Source organism: Oncorhynchus clarkii, chromosome 12, assembly GCF_045791955.1.
Source record: "Oncorhynchus clarkii lewisi isolate Uvic-CL-2024 chromosome 12, UVic_Ocla_1.0, whole genome shotgun sequence".
NCBI lineage: Eukaryota > Metazoa > Chordata > Actinopteri > Salmoniformes > Salmonidae > Oncorhynchus > Oncorhynchus clarkii.
Genome location: NC_092158.1, coordinates 27830159 through 27840474, shown reverse-complemented (window position 1 = coordinate 27840474; position 10316 = coordinate 27830159).

Genomic DNA, 10316 nt, shown 5'->3' with positions numbered 1-10316 from the left:
TCCTTTATTTTAAAGCAGCCAAACAATGTAGATGTGACTCAGTTCATATAGCCCAGCTGATGTTTATCATTTGCAGAGGGTGATGTGGAGAGGAGCAGGTCAGAGTGGACCATTGGTAATGGAGGTGAACTGTACTTATGTGATGAGTGATGTTTCCTTTAGACCTGAAGACTCCTGCCATCTCCTTAGAGCCAGAAACTATACAGGGCAGTGGGATAACGCAGCATTATGTAAGTCAAGAGGACGACCTTCTATCAATATCGGGTCAGTTACACCACAGCTGCTATAGTATAGGGTATGTATGGATTCAATAGACGTGACATAATGTTCTTCTGAAAAGCCTCCAAATTCCATTGTTTGATATAGATAACATAGAGATGTCTGATTGTTGAATGTGCCTTGCATAATCTTTTCGAGAATGTTATGGGAAGCTAAGTATTGTTTGTCGCCAATATGTATGTTGTAGCTGTTGGACAGTTGTTATGTTTTGTGAGAACTAGAGAATTCCATTGGACGAGGAAACAGAGGTCATGCACACTCTACGTCAGACTTAAATGCTATTGTTACAGGTGGATGAGCCTTCTGTATTCTGGTAGACTACAAACAAGAAGATAGTGAATTCTCTCATATTCATAATCTTAACTATTTGCAGTGAATGATGTGACCTTGGTATTACACGGTTGTGCTTACTGTCTTTGTCATTGCAACATCATTTTCTTAATATCAAATGTAGTCCTCTAAGAATGCAAACATCATTATGATAAAAAAAATAACAATAGGCTGATGGCAATTTATTGTGTGAATGTATGCAAACAGTTTGATTACCAGTAATGTTACTTTCTACAACTGTACTCTACTATGGAAAGAAGCTCCGCCCACTGTCTCAGAGTGCCTGCAATGTCTCCCTTAGACCCAGCAGGGAGACTGGCTAATTCACTGTGCTTCTCTTATTCAGAAGAAGCACTCAGACCACCTAAGAAAGTGGAGTGCTGACTTTGTATAGTGTGGAATGTTATTTTGTAGCTAATTCGTTTTTTTTTCTCAATTTTCTAATATTGCAGTTAAAGCATTTTCTTCCCATTTCTTTAACAATGTTTAAAATAGCTAAACTCAAGATTTAACACAATCATTTCCTTTTGGTGTCATGAAGTACTTTTCAAGATGTTTATTTCTCAAACTCAAAAAGGAACTGTCACCCAGTGCTCACCAATAGTTTTATGTTTAGTTTACTGTCATGTGGTGTTAACCATGGATTTATTTACTTTGTTTACCACCAAAGGAGAGTCATTATTTTTTAAATACATAAATAAGTCAATGTCAAAGCGTTATTCAAACATGTAGCCATATTTTGCTAGGTCAACAAAGAGGCTTCTGTACCTAACCATAAACATAAGCAAACGCAGCATTAATGTGACCGTTTTAACAATGCATCATAATGCTGTCTTAGCTGCTTTGGAAGGAATCTCGAGTGCTGACAGAAAGTAGCCAGTGGTCTTTTACCTAGTGTTGTGTAGCCTACTTGAAAGACTGTTTTTTAATCCAGTGGGAGCTGGTCCTCCGAAGGCCATGAAGGACTGCCAAACACAGACAGGCGGACACAGAAATGTTGAAGATAAGAACCCTGACGGAAACATTTAACACCTGCAGCCAAAGGGAAAAAGTTATATTTTTGTCAAACACATTTGTTGCTTGCCCAAGTAACCTCGCCAGCTCCATAAAGAGACTATCACCAGTTTATCCTTAGCTCCTCATCACCATGGGAAATAGGAATTTTCCAGTGTTCTGATAATATTATAACCTGGAACATGCTTTGTCTTAAGTGGTTTCAAGGGTATAAAACAGAGCATTACAGTAATCATCCCATCCATTCTGAAGCCTAAACATCATTCAAAAGATTACCGACAAAAGGACAGCATTTTATGAAAGTAAGATATGATGTAGGCTGCGCTATTGTCTGATATACTTGTCCATATTACTTTATCAAAGACAAAGATGCCGATGTCATTTTGGTCTAATAAATTTCATTTTACTGACTGGACAGTCAGCAGACACAGTCAGTGTCTTTCAAATGTAGTATATATAACAAGACATAGAGTAATTTAATGTTACCCCTGGGAGGATTTATACTGTTTTGTCGCAGTGTGCCTGTCACGGCAGAGTTAGTGGTGACTTGTATGAATCCATAAAAAATATGAACTACTTTCTACTTTTACCACATCAAATTTCTGAGCTACTGTATGTGATTTTAGATCATCCAATGGCACAGTGAACACTGACCAGATGACGTTGATAAATCTTAGTGAGTTCCATCTGGCTGCTTCTCCTTTATTCTCATAGGCCCATTGCAGACAATGGTTGTTGGCACAAGTGTATTGGTCCACATCTCTTACACACCAGACATGTTGGATGTGACTAGGAAGGAAGAGCCCAAAATTAAATTGGAATATCAGACTTCTTCTCTTTTGAAAGGATGGTTACGGTACCGATGATGTTAATATTTAATCTGTGGGTAGCCTCAGAGTACAGCACAACACAACCACAGCAGAGCCTTGCAGAAGTGGTTCCAAACTTTTACTCGACACGACCCCAAATTGACACTAGAAAATGCAGGGAACCACACATGGACAAATTATATTCCCTAGTTAACCCTGTGTGTTCATTTTCATTCAATTGTAGGTCCTACACACTGTCTCAACATATAATAATGACATGAAAGCGCATTCTAATAGTGTAAGTTATTAGATGACGCTAAAAGGTTATATTCTATACCCATTTGAAGAGAAAACATTTCTTATTTTGTTTGATAAGATTACAGATTTTTTTTCAGGTGACCCCATTTAAATTTCAAGGGACCCCACGTTTGGGAACCCAAGTTTGGGAACCACTGCCTTACAGGAAGAGTGGCTGTAGGCCACTAGGCACTAATAGCTCAATGCACTGCAAGTCACCTCCGTTGATGGCGCTCATGACCTGTAATACCAAAATCTAACTGAGGAGCTCTACTATCCTCAGTAGCCTTCATCATGGCTTGGTGAAGAATGTATTGCCTATAACAACGTAATTAATTACACTGTACCTGCTTATGACAGGTTGAACTGAGCAAACTTGCTGACGTTCAGCAGAATCCTGCTTATCTTTTAAGATGTTTATAAAGCCAAGCTTTAAATGATATCAGACAATAGACAGAATCTACTGCACACCCAGAGGTGATTAGGGAGGTGCTGGAGGCAAAAGGCAAAACTGGAGAAACGGGAAGAAGTCTCTGCAGACTGCCAGTCAGATGCACTTTTCTTTAATAGTGAATGAGCTTTCGGTCAATGATATCAAACAACAAATCCCTTATGGTTCAAGAGTCCTAAACAAGAGGTGCCTTTGCCAAAAGGTACCTGCCAGGCGTTATGCAATATACAATGACAATCCTTTATGAGAGCTTCACATATTTCAAGTAACAGACACATCTCAACATCAACTGTTCAGAGGAGACTGTGTGAATCAAGCCTTCATGGTTGAATTGCTGCAAAGAAACCACCACTAAAGGACACCAACAATAAGAAGAGACTTTCTTGGGCCAAGAAACACGAGCAATGGACATTAGATCAGTGGAAATCTGTCCTTTGGTCTGATGAGTACAACCGCCGTGTCATTGTGAGATGCAGCGTAGGTGAATGGATGATCTCATGTGTGGTTCCTACCACTAAGCACGGAGGAGGAGTTGTGATGGTGTGGGGGTGCTTTGCTGGTTACACTGTCTGCGATTTATTCAAGACACACTTAACCAGCATGGCTACCACAGCATTATATAGCTATACGCCATCCCATCTGGTTTGCGCTTAGTGGGACTATCATTTGCCTTTCAAAAGGACAATGACCCAACACACCTCCAGGCTGTGCAAGGGCTATTTGATCAAGAAAGAGAGTGATGGAGCTGTTCCTCCACTGGGACCCAGCATCTCTCCTCCTGACCATACCCCTCCCAGTCCACGAGGTACTGACGGCCCCTCGCCTGACGTCTCGAATCCAGTATGGAACGAATGGAGTACGCCGGGGCCCCCTTGATGTCCACCTCAGACTCCTGGAGAGGGCCAGACACCACCGACCTGAGGAGAGACACATGGCATGAGGGGTTAATACGGTAATTGGGGGGAAGCTGTAACCTATAACAAACCTTGTTCATTCTCCTCTGGACTTTAAATGGCCCTACAAAACGCGGACACAGCTTCAGACAGGGCAGGCGGAGGGGAAGGTTTCGGGTCGAGAGCCAGACCCGGTCCACCGGCCTCACTGCGGTGACGGTCACGGCGCGCTGAAGGTGGACATGGGCGGCGTCCCATGTTTCCTTCGCGTGCCGGAACCAGTCGTCCACCGCAGGAGCCTCGGTCTGACTCTGATGCCAAGGAGCCAGAACCGGCTGATACCCCAGTACGCACTGGAAGGGAGAGAGATTAGTGGAGGAGTGGTGGAGCGGGTTTTGGGCCATCTCTGCCCAGGGCACAAACGCTGCCCACTACCCTGGCCGGTCCTAGCAATAAGACCTCAGAAACCTACCCACATCCTGGTTAACTCTCTCCACCTGCCCGTTACTCTCGGGGTGAAAACCTGAGGTAAGGCTAACCGAGACCCCCAGACGTTCCATGAACGCCCTCCAGACCCTCGACGTGAACTGGGGACCCCGATCAGACACTATATCCTCAGGCACCCTGTAGTGCCGGAAGACGTGTGTAAACAGGGCCTCCGCAGTCTGTAGGGCCGTAGGGAGACCGTGCAAAGGGAGGAGATGACAGGACTTAGAAAAACGATCCACAACGACCAGGATAGTGGTGTTACCCTGTGAAGGATGAAGATCAGTCAGGAAATCTACCGACAGGTGCGACCACAGCCGTTGTGGAACAGGTAAGGGTTGTAACTTACCTCTGGGCAGGTGCCTAGGAGCCTTACACTGAGTGCACACCGAGCAGGAGGAAACATAAACCCTCACATCCTTAGCCAAAGTGGGCCACCAGTACTTCCCACTAAGACAGCGCACCGTCTGACCGATTACACATGGCTGGTGGGTGGGAGTCGGCCAATTACACACGGCTGCAATGCGGTCACTCTCCATCTACAACAGGCAACCAAGCCCTCTGCCCACCAGGGACACATGCTCAGCGCGTGTAGCGGAGTATATAAAAATGTCATTAATATACACCACTACACCCGTCCCATGCAGGTCCCTGAAAATCTTGTCTACAAAGGCTTGGAAGACTGATGGTGCATTCATCAAATCAAATCAAATCAAATCAAATCAAATGTTATTTGTCACATACACATGGTTAGCAGATGTTAATGCGAGTGTAGCGAAATGCTTGTGCTTCTAGTTCCGACAATGCAGTAATAACCAACAAGTAATCTAACTAACAATTCCAAAACTACTGTCTTGTACACAGTGTAAGGGGATAAAGAACATAAGGATATATGAATGAGTGATGGTACAGAGCAGCATAGGCAAGATACAGTAGATGGTATCGAGTACAGTATATACATATGAGATGAGTATGTAAACAAAGTGGCATAGTTAAAGTGGCTAGTGATACATGTATTACATAAGGATACAGTCGATGATATAGAGTGCAGTATATACGTATGCATATGAGATGAATAATGTAGGGTAAGTAACATTATATAAGGTAGCATTGTTTAAAGTGGCTAGTGATATATTTACATCATTTACCATCAATTCCCATTATTAAAGTGGCTGGAGTTGAGTCAGTGTCAGTGTGTTGGCAGCAGCCACTCAATGTTAGTGGTGGCTGTTTAACAGTCTGATGGCCTTGAGATAGAAGCTGTTTTTCAGTCTCTCGGTCCCAGCTTTGATGCACCTGTACTGACCTCACCTTCTGGATGATAGCGGGGTGAACAGGCAGTGGCTCGGGTGGTTGATGTCCTTGATGATCTTTATGGCCTTCCTGTGACATCGGGTGGTGTAGGTGTCCTGGAGGGCAGGTAGTTTGCCCCCGGTGATGCGTTGTGCAGACCTCACTACCCTCTGGAGAGCCTTACGGTTGAGGGCGGAGAAGTTGCCGTACCAGGCGGTGATACAGCCCGCCAGGATGCTCTCGATTGTGCATCTGTAGAAGTTAGTGAGTGCTTTTGGTGACAAGCCGAATTTCTTCAGCCTCCTGAGGTTGAAGAGGCGCTGCTGCGCCTTCTTCACAATGCTGTCTGTGTGAGTGGACCAATTCAGTTTGTCTGTGATGTGTATGCCGAAGAACTTAAAACTTGCTACCCTCTCCACTACTGTTCCATCGATGTGGATAGGGGGGTGTTCCCTCTGCTGTTTCCTGAAGTCCACAATCATCTCCTTAGTTTTGTTGACGTTGAGTGTGAGGTTATTTTCCTGACACCACACTCCGAGGGCCCTCACCTCCTCCCTGTAGGCCGTCTCGTCGTTGTTGGTAATCAAGCCTACCACTGTTGTGTCGTCCGCAAACTTGATGATTGAGTTGGAGGCGTGCGTGGCCACGCAGTCGTGGGTGAACAGGGAGTACAGGAGAGGGCTCAGAACGCACCCTTGTGGGGCCCCAGTGTTGAGGATCAGCGGGGAGGAGATGTTGTTGCCTACCCTCACCACCTGGGGGCGGCCCGTCAGGAAGTCCAGTACCCAGTTGCACAGGGCGGGGTCGAGACCCAGGGTCTCGAGCTTGATGACGAGCTTGGAGGGTACTATGGTGTTGAATGCCGAGCTGTAGTCAACGAACAGCATTCTCACATAGGTATTCCTCTTGTCCAGATGGGTTAGGGCAGTGTGCAGTGTGGTTGAGATTGCATCGTCTGTGGACCTATTTGGGCGGTAAGCAAATTGGAGTGGGTCTAGGGTGTCAGGTAGGGTGGAGGTGATATGGTCCTTGACTAGTCTCTCAAAGCACTTCATGATGACGGAAGTGAGTGCTACGGGGCGGTAGTCGTTTAGCTCAGTTACCTTAGCTTTCTTGGGAACAGGAACGTGGTGGCCCTCTTGAAGCATGTGGGAACAGCAGACTGGTATAGGGATTGATTGAATATGTCCGTAAACACACCGGCCAGCTGGTCTGCGCATGCTCTGAGGGCGCGGCTGGGGATGCCGTCTGGGCCTGCAGCCTTGCGAGGGTTAACACGTTTAAATGTCTTACTCACCTCGGCTGCAGTGAAGGAGAGACCGCATGTTTTCGTTGCAGGCCGTGTCAGTGGCACTGTATTGTCCTCAAAGCGGGCAAAAAAAATATTTAGTCTGCCTGGGAGCAGGACATCCTGGTCCGTGACTGGGCTGGATTTATTCCTGTAGTCCGTGATTGACTGTAGACCCTGCCACATGCCTCTTGTGTCTGAGCCGTTGAATTGAGATTCTACTTTGTCTCTGTACTGACGCTTAGCTTGTTTGATAGCCTTGCGGAGGGAATAGCTGCACTGTTTGTATTCGGTCATGTTACCAGACACCTTGCCCTGATTAAAAGCAGTGGTTCGCGCTTTCAGTTTCACGCGAATGCTGCCATCAATCCACGGTTTCTGGTTAGGGAATGTTTTAATCGTTGCTATGGGAACGACATCTTCAACGCACGTTCTAATGAACTCGCACACCGAATCAGCGTATTCGTCAATGTTGTTGTCTGACGCAATACGAAACATGTCCCAGTCCACGTGATGGAAGCAGTCTTGGAGTGTGGAGTCAGCTTGGTCGGACCAGCGTTGGACAGACCTCAGCGTGGGAGCCTCTTGTTTTAGTTTCTGTCTGTAGGCAGGGATCAACAAAATGGAGTCGTGGTCAGCTTTTCCGAAAGGGGGGCGGGGCAGGGCCTTATATGCGTCGCGGAAGTTAGAGTAACAATGATCCAAGGTCTTTCCACCCCTGGTTGCGCAATCGATATGCTGATAAAATTTAGGGAGTCTTGTTTTCAGATTAGCCTTGTTAAAATCCCCAGCTACAATGAATGCAGCCTCCAGATAAATGGTTTCCAGTTTGCAAAGAGTCAAATAAAGTTCATTCAGAGCCATCGATGTGTCTGCTTGGGGGGGATATATACGGCTGTGATTATAATCGAAGAGAATTCTCTTGGTAGATAATGCGGTCTACATTTGATTGTGAGGAATTCTAAATCAGGTGAACAGAAGGATTTGAGTTCCTGTATGTTTCTTTCATCACACCATGTCACGTTAGTCATAAGGCATACGCCCCCGCCCCTCTTCTTACCAGAAAGATGTTTGTTTCTGTCTGCGCGATGCGTGGAGAAACCCGTTGGCTGCACCGCCTCGGATAGCGTCTCTCCAGTGAGCCACGTTTCCGTGAAGCAAAGAACGTTACAGTCTCTGATGTCCCTCTGTCCCGCGTCATGTCCCCCGTATGGCATGACGAGGTACTCATAGTGCCCACAGGTGGTACTGAAAGCCGTCTTCCACTCATCTCCCTCTCGGATTCGCACCAGGTTATAAGCGCTCCTGAGATCTAGTTAGGTGAAGAAGTGCACCCCGTACATTGACTCTATCGCTGTGGCTATGAGCGGTAGCGGGTAACTATACCTCACAGTGATCTGATTCAGACCCCGATAGTCAATACACGGGTGCAGACCCCCCTCCTTTTTCTTCACAAAAAAAAACTTGAGGAGGTGGGTGAAGTGGAGGACCGAATGTACCCCTGACGCAGGGATTCGGAGACATGTTTCCATAGCTTCCGTCTCCGCCTGTGACAGGGGATACACGTGACTCCTGGGAAGTGCAGCGTCTACCAGGAGATCTATTGCACAATCGCCCCGTCGATGAGGTGGTAATTGAGTCGCCTTCTCTTTGGAGAAGGCGAGAGCCAAATCTGCATATTCAGGGGGAATGCACACGGTGGAGACCTGGTCTGGACTCTCCACCATAGTAGCACCAACGGAAACCCCTAAACACCTACCTGAGCACTCTCGTGACCATCCCGTGAGAGCCCTCTGTGGCCAAAAAACAGTGGGGTTATGACAAGCTAACCAGGGTAGGCCCAGCACCACGGGAAATGCAGGATAGTCAATGAGGAAGATACTAATTCTCTCTGTAAGACCCCTCCTGCATCACCATGCCCAAAGGCGTGGTGACCTCCCTAATCAACCCTGACCCTAAAGGTCGACTATCTAAGGCGTGAACGGGGAAGGGCACATCCACGGGAACGATGGGGATCCCTAAACTATAGGCTAAAGCTCTATCAATAAAATTCCCAGCCTGAATTTACGAGCGCCTTATGCTGGGAATGCGCGCAAAACTCAGGGAACGTGACAGACACAAACATATGTGCAACAGAGGGCTCTGGGTGAGAATGGTGTCGGCTCACCTGGGGTGACGCCAGAGCGCCCTGCCTGCTGCCTCGATTCCCAGAGGAACCAACCCGGCACCGACCGGCAGTGTGACCTCTGCGGCCACAGATGGTGCTCACAAAACTCAGAAAACCAAAATATACAAAATAATAAAAGTGGGTACAAAACCCGTCGCACACCAAATCATAACTTGCACATAACATACAATCAAAAAATCTCAGACAAGGACATGAGGGGAAACAGAGGGTTAAAATAAACAACATGTGGGATGGGATTGGAACCAGGTGTGAAGGAAGACAAGACAAAACCAATGGAAAATGAAAAATGGATCAGTGATGGCTAGAAGGTCGTGACGTCGACCGCCGAAAACCGCCCGAACAAGGAAAGGGACCGACTTCGGTAGAAGTCGTGACAAGACTTTTACAGAGGGAATTGTTTATCCCGGATAACATTTTCTTCAGAAAAATGTGCCAAAAATGCTTTTCATGTACACGTCTTCAGTATTTTACAGATAGAAATGTAAATGTCTGGTCCTGTAGCTTCTCAAAAAAAGGAAACCAACATTTTAAGGCTCACTTCACAGAGACCAAAAAAATGGATTTGCAGGATATGCAAATATGTGCATATTTAATGAGATATCCCCTCATTTAGCTTGTGGAAGGCTAGCCAAAACGTTTGACCCAAGTTAAACAATTTAAAGGCAATGCTACCAAATACCTATTAAAGTTGTAATACTGTATCAATCGGACAAAACTGCAGTGGGTTAAAATCCCAGCCATAGGTGGAAAAACTATTTATTACTCTGTTCACTGTTTGTAACCTTTAATTTTAAAAAAATGCTTTAGCCTTGGCATTTCCTCTTTTGGAAACCTTGCCTTTTTCCTCTTTCCCTCTCCCACACATTCACTCCTCTCCCTTCACCCTGTTTCAGCTGGCCAGCCTTACATTAAAGAATGAAAATCACAGACTCGCATGAACAAAGCACATTACTATTTTTTTCACAAATCTTGTCTCATATCTCATTTT